Genomic DNA, 15,366 nt, shown 5'->3' on the forward strand with positions numbered 1-15,366 from the left:
TTGTGCTCTGGAGTTGGAGGGACCAGTAGGTTCAGTGGGAATGTTTACTGTGTGTATATCATAGGCTGTGCATTGTCCTATTTGTACTGTGTGTTCCTTATTTAATACAGTGAGCTCATTTAATCTCAATAGCCTCTTTAAAAAATTAGACTTTTTATCTTGAGATGTAATCAAGATTCCCATGCAGTTGTAAGAGCTGATACGGAGACAGACTATGTACTCTTTGCCCAATTTTCCTTAATGTTTCCATCTTGCAAGGTTGGGGTACAATTCATTATTGACTCACTAACCCTTTGAGGTTTGTGTTATTACTCCCATTTCTATTCGTGATTAAAGTGGGGTTTAGAGAAGCACACAGGCCTGCCCAGGTCACCCACATGGTTAGTGTAGAGTCGGGAGGGAAACGGGCTTGGGATTTCCAGACAGTACCATTATGATTGTGGCAGGGAGCAGCATTCAGATGCTTGTTTATTCATTCATTCAACAAACATTTATTGAGTACACTCTGTGGATCAGATGCTTTCATACGGTTATCTAATTCTTCAGCAGTACTGAGAATCAGCTAACGTTTTCTTTTTTCATCTGTGAAAATTAAATCTCAGAGGTCATAAAACCTCCCAAAGGAAATACAGCTCATAAAGGAGGGATTAGTAAATTTGTACATCCCCCCTTTTTATGCAGGTGGTAACCTAGGCATTTTGCATTTGCAATCTGCCTTGATCTAGATATATTCTTGTAAGGCAAGGTTTGTTTTTTGTTTTGTTTTGTTTTTAATTGAAGTATAGTCAAGTTTAGAATGTTGTGTTAATTGCAATGTTTTTTCTTTTTAATTTTTAATTAATTTTTATGGGGTAATTAAGTTTATTTTTTGTTTCTTTTTTTATTGGAGATACTTGGGATTGAACCCAGGACCTCGTGCATGCTAAGTATGTGCTCTACCCCTGAACTGTACCCTCCTCCCCAGGGCGAGTTTTCTTATCCATTATTTTGCAGCATAGTAGTTCAAGTAAATTGGAGTTGAAATCCAGATCTTTCGATCCCACTGTGGTTCTTTTCATTATATTCTGCTGAGGGGTGTGAAGCAGTTCCTTTGTTCATTCATTTATTCAGGATTTTTGAGCATCAGGGCCTGGCTAGATGTTGGAAACAGAAAACAAGAAATGACCCTTTTTTGCAGGGGCTGGAAGAAAGAGCAGGATAATGTGATCCTAGCTATGGTAGCCATGTGCAGACTCTGAGGACAGACTGTACCCCCAGGTTTGCTTGGGCTTCCATTGACTTCTGGCTGGTACACGCAGGTCACCGCATCCCAGAGGGGACTGCAGTCCACAGCATAGTGTGTACCTCAGTCTCCTCTCCCCTCTTGGCACAGCCTGCAACATGAGCATTGCTGACTACATGCAGTGTGCTGAGGACCACCAGACTCTCCCCATGGTGGTCCAGCACGTGGGGATTATCTTGGAGGAGAATCTCTTATGCATCTATAAACAGATATCCTCAGTGAGCCAGGTCAGGCTGTGCGGCTTCCAGCAGTCATTCTGTATCTGCTACAGGTACCACTACCCACACAAGAACGAGTGGGTAGACTTCAAGACCCACCGAAGGGTCACGGGCCTCGTCACCATCACTGACCGCTTGGCCAAGGACTGGCTGCAGATCGAGGAGATCCCTGTGCAGAGGAGATGTGTGGCAACATGCAGGACGATTCGTGGCTCTTCGTCTTTGTGCTGAAGGGCAAGCTCGCCGAGCAGCTGCGCACTGATGTGGCCTTGTACCCCAGCTACGAGGACTGTGGGATGGTGGAGAAGAGGATCAAGGACTTCATCGAGTCGCTCTTCATCGTGCTCAAGTCTGAGCACCTAGACAGGGCCACCAACAATTTTGGGGACAAGATCCCCCTCCTCTGCATCCCATTTGAGAATAAGGACTTGGTGGGACTGGACACAGACAGCAGGTAAGCCTATGTGGAGTCCTGGCCACCCTGGCTGTGTGCCTGGGTTGCTTTCCTACATCCAGAAAGGAATCAGCAAGAAGGGGAGCTGTCTTGCAGCCAAGGGGGGAGGGAGATGCAGCCTGATTGTTTTCATAGTTTTAAAAATGAATTCATCTTTAGTTCAGAGAGATCCATTTAGGGTTAGTTTGGATACTTACTCCCCCTTTCCAACCAAGACCCCTGGTGGGACCCCTGGAGTTGCTGTCCAATAGGGTAGCCACAGCCAAAGAGGCTGGGAGTGCTGGGGAGGAGGTTGGTCTAAGCTGAGACGTGCAGAAGGTCAAATGGACATCAGACACTGAGACTTGTCTAGAAAAAAGAATGTAAACTAACTTGATAATGTCTATATTTACTACATGTCAAAATGATACTATAATACATATTACATTAAATTAGATCTGTTCTTAGAATCACTTTAAAGTGTTTGTTTTCTACTTTTTTAAATGTGGCAACTGGAAAACTTTCTTTGTGTGACTCTCATTGCATTCCCGTTGTCCTGGGACAGTCTCGTCCATTTCATGTATAGGTTAGGGGCTGAATCCCTAGACCCAGCAGATCGAGGCACTAGCTGAGCTGGGGCTGGAGCCCATGTCTCCTGCCTCCCAGGCTGTTCTTCCTGCCTGACAGCCAGCATGCCAGGTAGGACATCAGAAACACTGCCAGGGATTTCCAAAGGAGCTCCTTAGGCAGGGGAAGGCGTGTCAAGGAGTATGGGACAGAGTATGGAAAAGTTCATTCTTACTTTGTCCCTGTGATTAAGTCAGTGGCCCCACTTTGCCCCGGAATTGCAGACGAGCTCTTCTGGGCCATCTGCCCCCTCCGCCACCCTCTGCTCTGCTTCCCTGTGTGGCCATCGTGCCATCCCTCGGGCAGAAGAGGGCGAGATGCCTTTGCTGAGAGGTGGTCCCCCTTTGCTGAGGAGAGCGAGGGAAGCTGTGTCCTCTGGCCTCGGGCCTCGGGCCCTGAGTCTGCTCTCCCTGCACTGGAGAGCACGCAAAGTGGTCTCATAGGTGACATTTGGTGGTCCTTGCACATCCTACCGGGCCCGCTGTAGAGTGGAGGCTCCGTAATTCTTGGACTTATCTAAGGTCAGACCATACTTTCTGGGTTTTGGTAAGTTAGAGGAGAAGACACCAGAGAACTGACAAAAAGAATGTCCCGGCCAGCCCTGCGAGTGAAAGGCACAGGGGACCAGAGTCCCACCTGCGTGTGGTGCCTGGCGGGCTCTGGATGAATTTTCAGTTCCTCCCCGGACATGCCTCTATGGCTTAAGGAAATGGCGAGACATGTTGTGGCCATGATGTGTACTTGTCCTTGCAGGGCTCTGTGATCTACACACCTAACTCCCTTCTGCTCCTTGAGGATGAGGTGTCACGTTTAGGGTCCTAGGCACTGCTGAGGGCACAGCTGCCAGCACCTGGCCACTACCAGGCTGGCTCTGTTCACCTCACCTGTCACCTCCTGCTGAGCCCCCAGGCATTAGGCGAGAGAGGTACATCGGTGATGCACTAAGGTGGGGCTGCTCGTGCGCACAGCGCTGCAGCGTCAGCAGGGACCACCTTCTCCCCCTGGACAGACTGGTGGGTGAGCGGTGGAAGCCTGGAACCCTGCTCCAGCCCCCTGGCCAGTGCCTCCTCTTTTGTCATAGGAGGCACTGGTGACATTTTTGCTCAGCAACTGCTTGGCTATGAGTCTGTGGGCCCACCGGAAATTGCCAGCTTGTTTTTGCCTTTTGAAGTCTGTCCTCGGGATTTGGCGGAGGAGCTAGTTTCAGGACAGTGTGCTTAGTGCATAGTGATTGACACTGTCACCATTGTTTACCCAGAACCTCGTCTACCAGGCACAGCTCTGGGCATCAAAATACAGCAGCACATTAAACCTCCCTCCTGTTGGATCTGTCTGTTCTGGTACCAGAAGCGCTTGGCTTGCATCTGAACGTCAGTGAGATAACGCAGCCAGTGAGCTCCGGTCAAACACGTTCTCCTCCCATCACTTTTACTCCATTGTTGCTTTTATTCCATAGTCACCCAACTCTTAAAACAATGCTTTGTTGCAGGAGCAGAGCCTAATTCTCTCCTGCTACTCTTGGTGGGAGTGAGCAAAACTGTCAAGCCTGAAATGAGACCAAGTATTGTAGATCAAAAGCTGTCGAGGTGCATGTAGGTGGAGTTTTGGTTTGGGGCGCTGACGACGTTGGGGTTCCCATGGCAGTGATGCTCCCCTCAGGCCCCTGGCTTCCCCGGAGCAGGAGGTGAGGGTGGGTCTCACTCTCCCCCATCTCTAGCCTCATCACACTCACGTAAATTCTTATATTCATGCTGTCAAAATTATTTTGGTTGTTGTGTATTTCTAACTTTTGCTTGTTCCTCTTTTCCTTTTACTCTCGTACCACCCTGTGAGCATGCTGTTGGGTCTGAAAAGGTGGGTTGTGCACACCCTGCATCGGAAATACCTACATTTCACTTCGTGCTGCCTCCATCGCTTTAAAAAGCAAAAACTTAACAGCTGCCTTGATCCATTTATTATCCTAGTCATCCTATTATTTTCTAAAATTTTGGAATTTTTGCTTTGTTAACACATCACACACTGGTGTTTGATATCTGTTAAAATCCTTGCTTGGAGGAGCCTGTTTGGTCCTCCTTATATTGGTGACAAGTGAGCCATTATTAATTTTGCTTGTTTGTGTGTTTTGAGGAAGTGAGATGCGAATTGATTTAGGTGGCTTCTGAGGGAAGTTTTTCATGGGTATTTTCAATTGGAAAGTCAAAGTCTGCAGTACCTTGTTTGATTCTGGCTTTTACTCGCACGCGGTTCCTGGCCGTCGCTGTGTAATGAATCTGACTGGGCTTCTGGGCCGGCGGTCAGTGGGGAGGACGTGGCCAGCTGGTGGGGTTAGCAGCCCACAAGGGGCACTGTTGGAGGAAGCAGTTTTCTTTTGCTTTTGCCTTCCCCATCCCATTTATTTTACGTTGCCTTCATAAAGGAGCAGAAATGGGTCTAAAATCCATGTCACTCTTTTGTTCCCTTTATGACACTGGTTTCTCTGAGAATCAGGAAAATGTGGCCTTCTGCTAAGTAGCTGGCTCACTTGGATCTGGTGGACACAGGGACTGCTAACGGGAACCGTAGCTTCCTCTCTGCTTCAGCCAGTGGGCATTCAGAGCCGGGTCTGTGGTTTGCTTAAGCAGCCGTGCACGCCTCCCTGCACCGGCCTTTACTTTTAACCCATGTTGGCAGTAAAGAGCTGACTCTGTTGCAGCTGACGTCCCCCACTGACGGCCGTGTCGTTAGTTTGCGGTAGTGAGACACCAACACCCCAGTCAGCTGTGAAGGGAGATGCTTTGACCGACCTAGGACCTTGGATTCTCACCCCCACCCTGGTTCATCTCACCCGGGGGAAGGGTTTGGCCACCACCGTCATGCTGGCCATGAGGCCTTCTTTCTCCTTTCATGCTCTGGTCCAAATGTAGACACTTCATCCTTCACTGACTTGGTCTCGCTTGAGACAGGCCATAATATCTGAAAGAGTCCACCACATTCTCGGGGGGAACAGAAAAGAAGTAAGTGTAGCAAGTAGAAGGAGTCTAGGCTGTCCGGGTTGGCAAATGCAGGCTGGGATCTGTGATTGGTGGGCTGTGCCCTGGACACAGGCCTTTCCCGTGGCTCCCGATTGCCCAGGGGTCGGAGTGAGAACAGCCTTGCCTGGGTTCCCCCATCCTCATCTGCTCACTGGCAAGTGTGTCTGCTTATTAGGAGCTCCCCCAGACCTCGGGACCTTCAAAGCTCAGATCACGGGAGAACCTTGAGTCCCTTCTCCTGGGCCTCCTTTGTGAGAATCCAGTGCCTTCTGAGGTGACCGGCGGCAGGAGATGCCTCCCCTTCCAGGGAGCACCCTTCGGAGGACTGTGACTCAGTGCACCTTGCTGTGAGCTTGTGGGGATCCGGCCGTGGTCCCTGCAGAACCAGACTTGAGATGGGCTTAGCGCCGGAAATGACAGGACTAATATTACAGGCCAGGGCTGGAGGGAGGGAACAGGGGAAATTGAATGTGACTTCAAACACCTAGGTGAGTGCTGGGTCTGTTACTAAAATGGGGAGCATGGGAGGTACCTGCCAGAAATTTAATTCCAGAGTAAATGGTGGACATGAGGCATTTTTAAGATGCCATTTTTCATCCAAGTTAGGACTTCATAGAGTCACTCGGGTCTATGAGCCTGGGTCTGATGTGAAGGAGCCAGACTAGAGATACACGTTGGGAGTCGTCATTCTTAGCTGGTGTTCACAGCCTTGCATGTGAATTAGCTCATCTTGAGAGGTGCAGACTGAGGCTGAGGGGGGGCAGGGCTGTGCCTGGGTTGAAGGAAAGCCCAGACCATGCAGCTTTGGTGTGTCAGTCAGCGGCGTTTAGGATTTTCAGGGCAATGTCATTTATCCTTAAGGGGCCGGGGGGTGGGCAGGGCCAGCCAGGAAGAAATTTGAAGGGAGGGTCGTGGCCACGTGTGTGTCTTGGGAAGTTGCAGAGTCTGCAGGGTCCGGAGGGTAGACTCCTTCGAAGCTGGAGTTGGAGTAGTGGGTTGAAGGTAGTCACACTAACCTGTCATTGAGGGAAGGAGGCCTAGGGAATCCCCGCTATTCCTGACTCGCGTTCCAATGAACAGAAGGCAGACAGAGGATCTGAGGTGAGAAGGGATGGGCGCTGGGAGAGAAGCCTACCTGGAGAATGGTGCTTGAAAAATTCTGGAATATTCTCCCTGCAAAATAGAGGTTAAAAAAATCCAGACTCTTAAGAATATTGATAGTGACTGGGGAGGAGGCAGTTGTTTTTCTGGCCTCCTAAGGGTAAGGCATGTATCCAGGGATACACAGAATATTCGGGCAGTCTATTCCGGGCGTTTGGTACCGGGGAAACAGCACAAGTTTAAAGGGGGACAAGGGCAGCAGAGGGAAACTAGCCAGGCCCCGTGTCAGGTACCAGTCTGCCGCCCTACTTGCATGTTGCATTCACATCCATGCCTCCCAGGTGGGCGGTGGCAGCCCCCTTTTGCGTATTGGCAAGCCTTCTCAGAGGGGTTAAGGTATTAGTCCGTTTAGAGTGTAGTAAATGCTGTAACAGGATTCAAGCAGGGTCTTGTCAGACTTCAAGGGTGTGTTTTCTCTGCTAATTCCGGTACCTCTCTGTTGTACGTGAAATGGTGAAGTGGGTCAGTTTTGGGGCCTTTCAGAAAAAGTACGATTTAAGTGCCTCAGGACTGATTCACAAAGCTCAGTGTTCTTTGATGGTTCGGTAGCACCGCAGTGCTTTACGCCCCACAGAGGTAAGGTCTTACTCCTTTGACGATGACGTGGTTGCAAATGACGTACAGGTGCAAAACCAGATTTAGCAGCTTCTGAAGGGAAACTCTCCAGTTCTCCCTTGATAGACTTTCTTCTACGGGATGTAGCTGTGCTGCAGCATAGGCCTGAGTTGTCTGTATGGATTGTGGGTTTGATATCCAAATTTAGCATAAAACAGTCAGATGAAGAAAATCAACGTTCACAATTTATTTTTGGGTTTCATTAGACAAGATATACTATCAGTTAATGGCCCATAAAGCTAATGAAATTGAGTACAGAACATTGAATTTCTTACTTTTTTTTAGAGTTTTCTTATTGCATAAGGTTGCCTGCTTTGGAACATCAGCTCCACCACCAGGGCGCCTGTCTTTGTGTTGGTGTGATTGCATTTACACAGTGAATGTAATCTGGGCTTCCTCAGCCCAAACTCTCCAGTGCAGAATCACGGGCTGTAGCCATCTCTTAGTCACGCAAATACTTCTAAAATTATATGATGCCAGAAAAGAAAGAAGAGAGAGAGAGAGATTGCCTTTATCAAAATTCCTTTCAATTCTGACTGCAAACTGTTGTTGAGCAGCTCTCGTTTCCTTTGGATATGAATATATACATTTCTTTGCATGTAACCTGGGTTTTGGACTAGAACACCAAGCCCTTGCTTTCCACAAGCCACAAAAATAGTGGCCAAATTGCACACATGTGAAATATTTTATTCTTTTTCTGAGAAAGAATCCTTGAATTTGGGACTTCAGCTGTGATTTTTGCTTTTTGCTTCTCCCACCCCTGTTGTAATCTCTCACTCCTTCCCACGTGGCCCCCAATAGGTCGTGGTCCCAAAGGAGCAAGCAAACACCCAGTTGGTCACCATGCAGTGCTGCTATAGAGGGAGCCCTGCCAAGACCTAAAGGATATTATCAAAGAGGACTTCCTGGAAGAAATGGGCTCTACATTCAGTTGTGAATATAGAGCAAGGGTCAGCCAGTAGAAAGCGTGAAGACTGTGGCTCATGTGGCAGAGCAGCACACGTAGAGGCCTGGAGGCTTGTACAGTGGGGACTCGGGGAGAGTGCCATGTGTGGTCCAGGTTGGTGGGTGCCCCTGCTGGGGAGGACACTGGAGAGGGCCTGGGGTGGAGGCCTTTGGAAGAGCTTGGGTTTTACTAGAACTGACACAGGAGGCAGTGAATGGTGTCAGCAGGAAGTGACCATCAGGAAAGGTAATTCTGGTTTTGCTTCTGATATTCTACAGTAAGAAAGATCGGGATGGGCGAGAGCAGGTCTGGCTGTCCCTTTGAGACCCACCCCATCATTCATTTATTCATAACACACACACTTCTGAGTGTCTAGGGGAGAGAGGTTGGACCCACATTAGTAAGCAAAATGCTCCTTGGGAGCTTAGCAGTGTCAGAAGTTGAATTAGTCTAGAATGTTCTAGGAACAGAGGAACAAATTGCGGAGGTTGGAGGGAGGGAAGGCTTCCTTGAGAAACAGTCAAAATGAGCCTGGATGCAAGTGGGAAGTAGGGGCAGGTCAGGGGGCCCCTGAGGTCACTGGGGACCTGGGTACTGAGGTGAGGATGGGCGAGCAGGGTCGGGGGTGGGGCTAGAACTCTACCAGGGAGCCTCTGAAGGGTTTGAAGTGGGGTGATGTAATCAAATTTATGCTTTGGGAAGGCTGCCTTGGCTCCACGTGTGTGTGTGTGTGTGTGTGTGTGTGTGTGTGTGTGTGTGTGTGTAGCGGGGAAGAGGGGGAGGGTGCCACCAACTGGGGAGTGACATTAGAAGACCATTCACAGGCTGGGAGGCCACAAGTGGGAGAGGGGAGTCGGGGCTGCTTGGGGACTGCAGGGGCAGTGTGGATGCCGGATTTCCTTATGGGGAGGGCTTGTTAGCTTGGCCGCCCTTGTGGCGCCTTTTGGCTTGAAGAAAACAGATGGAGGCCACCAGGTGGACTTTCCTCTTCTCTTCTTCCCTGCCTTGTGTGATGATCTTAGCTCAGCCAACATTTGGAAGAGAAGAGCTAAGTTCCAGGGTAGCCCAGGACTTTTATTGAGCTCGTTTGAGTGAGATCTGATAGGATTTATGTTTGTGTTCAGATCTGCATGTTCACTTAGCTAGAAACGTCCTGTCTTTTGAATTTCCATAGGGGTTTTTACTCTTGATAAAGATTGCTTTCTTGGTGAGAGGAAATTTAATACAGCTGTTGTCTTTCTCAAAAAAATCATATCTTTTAAGAACTTTAATATTCAAAAAATAGGAATATTTAAAAATGATAAAGTAAGGCTTTGGTGTAATTTCTTTGGTTTCCTAGTTAATGTGGACTTAGAGCCCTTGCATTACTTAATAGCACATCCTTGTCAGTATTTAAAGAGTTGTTAGTGAGCGCCCCAGGCCCCACCTCTCAAAACATCATTAAAGTTTGCTCTGAAATAGTGAGGTCATAAAGGTTTTGTTTGCAGAAGCCAAACACTTGGTTTATAATATGCAGCATAGCTCCATTTATAAAATAATAATAGGTTCAAAATTAAGAAAGTGGAAGATAATTGAGTTTTTTAAAAGCTGAAACATAATCTTTCTTGTGCTAATGTTGAACTGGAAATTTCGAAAATAAAAATCCTACTGTAATATCATCTACGTGGAATGCATATATGCTTTCCCATTTGAAAAGTAAGTGCGCAGTGGTTTTTGAAGTCAGGACCATTCCAGCTCAGATACTGGCAGTTATGGTTGCTGGTTTTCAATGGCAGAGCCTAAATTTGCCTTCTTAGCTTTTTTTTTTCTTTGTAGTGAAAGGGTTGAGTAGTGCTTTGCCAGCATGATTTTGGGGCAATTTGGGGGCAGATGTCGTGCACCAGCAGTGAGATATTTCCATGCATTTTATTTTCCGGACATCACCAAGGCACATGTGGGGTTTGTGCCTGCAGGCTGGGATGCTGCAGGACTCCCTGGTCCATCAAAGTTTTTTCCTGGAGCTGCTCCGGTCAGTGAATGATTTTCTGTGGCTTCGAGGTAAGGTGGTGTGATGCAGATGATCATCTGTGTAGTTAAAGTGCTATTACATGAAATAAGAGAAACCTAGAAACATGAGGGAGGAGAATTGGCTGAGCTGATTTCAGTGGGGATTCTTCTCAGGTGACTCCCTCCCCGTGATTCCTGCCAATATCCTCCCCAGCCCTGCACGGTAGTCCTGCCGAAGCAAGCATGCACTTTGCTCAGAAACGGACTGAATTTCCTTGTGCTTCTGTTTGTTGGCTTTTTTTTAAAAGTACATCTTGCCCTTTGCTTAAATGCCATCCCTGCTAGTCACCTCTTACACTCATTCTTCTGGACGTTGTCCATACATAGCTGCTGAATGGATGAACTGAATGTAGTATCTCCATGTAGTGGAACATTATTCATACGTAAGGGTGAATAAAAAGGAAAAAAAAATAAAGGGGAAGATGAAAAAGGCCACCTGTTCTGGGAAGTTCACCCTGATTACTCAACCTGCCCTTTTCCCTTTGAATCCCCACCCCTTATGCTCCACTTTACTCTTTTTGATAGTACTTACCACCTTCTAATAAACTTTAACGTTTTCAAAAAAAAAAAGAGAGAGAGATGCTGATACCACTTCAACATGGACAAGCCTTGATAACAGCACGTTAAGTGAAAGGAACCAGACACAAACGGCCACATATTGTTGACTTCAGTGATCTGAAATGCGCAGAATAGGCAAATGCAGAGGCAGAGAGCAGGTGATGGTTGCAAGGGGCTGGGTGGAGGGGGATTAGGGAATGACTGATAGTGACAGGGGGTTTCTTCTGGGATGATTGAGTGTTCTGGAAATAGATGGTGGTGAGGGCTGCACAACCGTGAGTGTGCAGAAGACTGCTGAGTGCTGTCTCTGGGAGTGCCTGTGGTTGGGGTGGCTTTATTTTGTTCTCACCCTGCAATGTGAACAGTCATCTTGTGCTGAGGCCGTTCTACTCCTGTGAGTGGTGAGGCTCAGAGACTTTGCAGAGTCATGTTTGTTTTCTCCCCCTTGCTGAGTGTAGGCAAAAAAGGCTTAAGCCTGAGAAAGTGCTCCATCTGCAGAAATGTCTTTCAGTTTTGCCTGGTGTAAAAATCTTGAGAGCTTTTTAATCGTTGACGACAGTCTGTGGGGAGAAACAGCCCGTGAATCCTAGGTGCGAACTGGAAGAGCCGCGCTTCCCTCCCTGACACGGGTGGGGATTTCACCCCCGTTCAGGCAGTGAAGGGCCCAGACCCATGAGCAGAGTTGACAATCGTGAATATTTACGTGTATTCGCTGCTTCATCTTGGATATTAATTTCAAGCTGAGTCAGTTTGTGGCAGCAGCCTCATCCTACATCAGGAATTTATAGTATCTGCTCTTTGAAGTGGAGACCAGACAGACTTTATTATTTAACAGTCTCCCTTGAATTGATATCTCAGATTCCTTTGTAAAAAGTAAAACAGCAGAAATACAGACGTCCTTTAATGCCAGTGTGACCTGGATTGGGTTTAGTCTCTGTGCCTTTGTGGCCTTAACTGCGGGTGGGGAAGATGATAACAGTGCTTCCCTCAGAGGGCCTGGTGAGGGGGGAGTGAGAAGCACAAATTGAGGATTTACACGAGATGCTCATGAATGACCGAAGTTAGTGCTCTCAGCCTGGTGAGGCCTCAGGGGCAGAGATGTCAGAACAGAGCATTCCTAGCCGGAGCTCGATCCGTGTTGGCAGCTGTTATGATCACTATCACCACTGTGGGTTATCAGGTAGTTTTAAGACTTGTTAATATGAATTCTTGAATAATGTTAAAAGACAAGACATCTCAGATCCACTTTACATAGTTTTCAAGATTTCCTCTGAGAAATGGATGTTTTATTCCCCATCAAAAGTCTGAGTTGAGTCTCTAAAATAATTCTGTATTCCTCCATCTTTTTGCTTTAATTCTCCATTTCTTAAAAAAAAAAGTTTTTAAATGGAGTTACTGGGGACTGAACTGAGGGCCGCATACATGCTAAGCACATACTCTCCCAAATGAGGTAAAATCTCCCCCATAATTCTTTCTAAACTTTACTTTCTTAGTATTCAGAGGTTAGAGGCCTCTAATTCTTTTTCTGGAGACTTGTCCATGAACCTGTAAATCTATTATTAATGGACAAATCTTGGTTTATTAAAAAAATCAATAGAATATTCTGCAATCCATCCAAAAGGAAATGCTCATTGATTTAAATGTTTCTCCTTTATGGTGATTTCTACTTTCTGGTCTAGCTTAATTTATTAACACCCATCCTCATCATCATAATGACCAAACTCGCTCTGAGTGGACACCTACCTAAGGCTAAAATGCTTTCCTCATGTTTTACTTCATAGCAGGTGTTTGACGGTAGGTATCAGTGTCTCCTTTTTTGCAGCTGAGGGATTGAGAGATGGAGCAGCTTGTCCCAAATTACACACAGCTGGCAGTGGCTAGCTCAGTGTTGGAACCCTGGCTGCACAGAATGCATTTTTAATTGCTCCTCTAATCAGCCTCCCGTTGAGTGGTTTCCCGAACTCCTGTGACTCCATAAATCGCCAATTTTAGTGATCTCAGCCTGATGAGGACTTCAAAGGAGAGACACCAGTGAGAATGTGAGACAGAGTGGCATAAATTAAAATTGTACATTTTCACAAATGTTGCTTTCTCAGGCAATGAGTTAAAAAGTTAATTTTTTTTTAATTTTAGTGCTCTGTGAGCACTAAAAACAAAACATTAAAAAAAATTATAGTGCAAAAGAGAAGTGGGCTTTGAAAGTCCAACCATTGCTAGTGATGTTACTTGCTTTTCTCTAGTGGCCCTTATTGACAGAAATACTTAGAAAGACTGAATTGGTTTTATGTAGTCTTAGTATGGAAGAAAAGATTGTCAGTGAATATTGTAAGTAAAATCATTACTCTTTTCTTTCCTGATGATGAATAGGTAAGTTGTTTTTATGGCTTAAGTACATTTCCTCATTTGTGAAATTTGTGTAATATCGTTTTCCTTGTCTGTGAGAGTTAGACGCCTTGTATACAAAGCACCCAAAAGGTGCTTAATAAAAATGTGCTGTCACGATGACAGGTATTTTAGAAGGATCAACTCTGAATACTAAAGGGGGTGGCTTATTTCTGATGCATATTCAATATGTATATATATGATATATATGAACATGGCTTAAAGTAACAAGGATTCATTTATTTTTTTTAGTGCACTATGAAGTTTTAATGAAATCTGTATCATTCTATTGAGACAGGGATTAGTTAAATTGCCTTAAGCAGACGACCTTGAAGATTATTTACACAGAATGTGTATTGTTACAACTGAGAATTCATGTTACCGTGTAACATCCACTCAGACATTTAAATTCGTGGATTCTGACCAGATCCATTAAGTTTAAAAAAATCCACATTTATCATTTTCAGGGAATAATCTTCTCTCTTTTGTGATTAAAGAAAATTTTGATTTTTTTTCTTGCACTTTTAACAGGTTTAAAATATCAAAACATTGATTTGACATGTAACTTTTTTAATAGAATAAATCTCATGCTGTTTTAATATGTAAATAAATGTTTTTGTATTTCAACAAACTTTTACGATTTCCTGGCTCTTTGAGAAGTATTTTGCAAGATACTTAGATTACCTACTTTTGGAAAAATACAGACGTTACTTTTATGAATATAGGCCTAGTAAAGATCTGTTGGTTTTTGCTACAGTGCAAGACATGAGGCCTAGGAGAGCTTTGTTGCCGATTGCCAGGAGGACATATCCCAGGTCTCAGTCTCCCCTCCTGTAAACTGAAGAGGCTGGACTGGTTTCTTTCCTCCTCTAAGATGAGTTTCCATAAGCCTATGACTTTTGTTTATATTCAGGAGTATTAGCAATAACAGATTAAATATTGAATACCCCTCCCTTACCCTGAAACAAAGTGCAGTATGTGCTACAGAAGCTTTTAGTTATCTGATTCTCGTTTCTGATCCTACAGGCAATTTTGTGTTGCATGTTTCCCGGCAACCTGGAAGGTCTTTTTAGCCATAGGTGGCGCTGTTGCACCTTCTTACCTTCTTAATTTTCCTATTTGTTAAAGAAAGCTTAAACAACGTTATTTTATTTTGATTTCTTTGCTTAATGCTTCAGAATAGCACAGTCTACATTATGTCTGTCTACCTGGAAAAATTATTCTGCTTATATCTTAGTTTTATTCTGTCATCTCGCTGTGAACATCTCAGACTTGCTGTGCAAACAATGGCAAAATCGGACTTTTCTTCCAGTGCTAGAAACCAGTGAGCCGGGAATTTATAAAACAGCTAGAAGCGGCCTCTGGAACACCTTAAAGCTGAAAAGTGTACTGGGTTCCCTGAGTATTGACCCCGCCGCTGTGTGTTAATTAGTGGTAGGAGATTTTGTACATATAGGAAGGGGTGTAATTTTTTGACTTGGGTTTGCGTGCACACGCTGCCACTGAGCCACGTCAGCCTAAGTCAGTTCGTTCTGACATTTCCCTCGTCTGTGAGATGGGGATGCTCATATCTGCTTTGTAGAATTGTGAGAATTAGAAATTATGTAAAGTGTTTACCACAGTGGGTATGTCAAGAGGGCTCATAAACTTTAGCTACTGTTTTGTGAGAAGCCATCATTTGATAGTCTTTGGCAATTACTAAGAAACAGGAAAATAAGGAAAGCTGGTTTTATGATGAAAGATATTTGAGGAGGTTCGATAGTTCCTATACCCATAATTTAGCATCAGCAAAGTCAGAACTGTTACACAGTTGCCCTGAACCAACGTTAAGCCACAGAATTTTTTGTTACTTCAAATATGTTGGGGCTTAATGGGATCCAATACTTATACACATGTTGTCTCCAGCAGCCAACTGAGAGATGACAGAAAAGAGTAAGCAGGCGATATATGTCTTCATTTTTACTGATGAAGCCACGTTCTCCATGAACTTCAGGGCTGTGGGAAAATGCGTGTCATTATACTGTGTCCCAGAAGTAGAGACTCACCCTGTCCCAGGTAGCTCTGGGCCACAGCGAGCCTTCCCTTGA

General features: G+C 45.6%; 1 pseudogene; it reads left to right on the forward strand.

The window, feature by feature from the left end:
• Window positions 1–1,380: 1,380 nt before the first annotated feature.
• LOC123611651 (trafficking protein particle complex subunit 9 pseudogene) lies at window positions 1,381–10,344 on the forward strand (annotated as a pseudogene).
• The last annotated feature ends 5,022 nt before the right edge of the window (window positions 10,345–15,366 follow it).

Source organism: Camelus bactrianus, chromosome 17, assembly GCF_048773025.1.
Source record: "Camelus bactrianus isolate YW-2024 breed Bactrian camel chromosome 17, ASM4877302v1, whole genome shotgun sequence".
Taxonomy (NCBI): Eukaryota; Metazoa; Chordata; class Mammalia; order Artiodactyla; family Camelidae; genus Camelus; species Camelus bactrianus.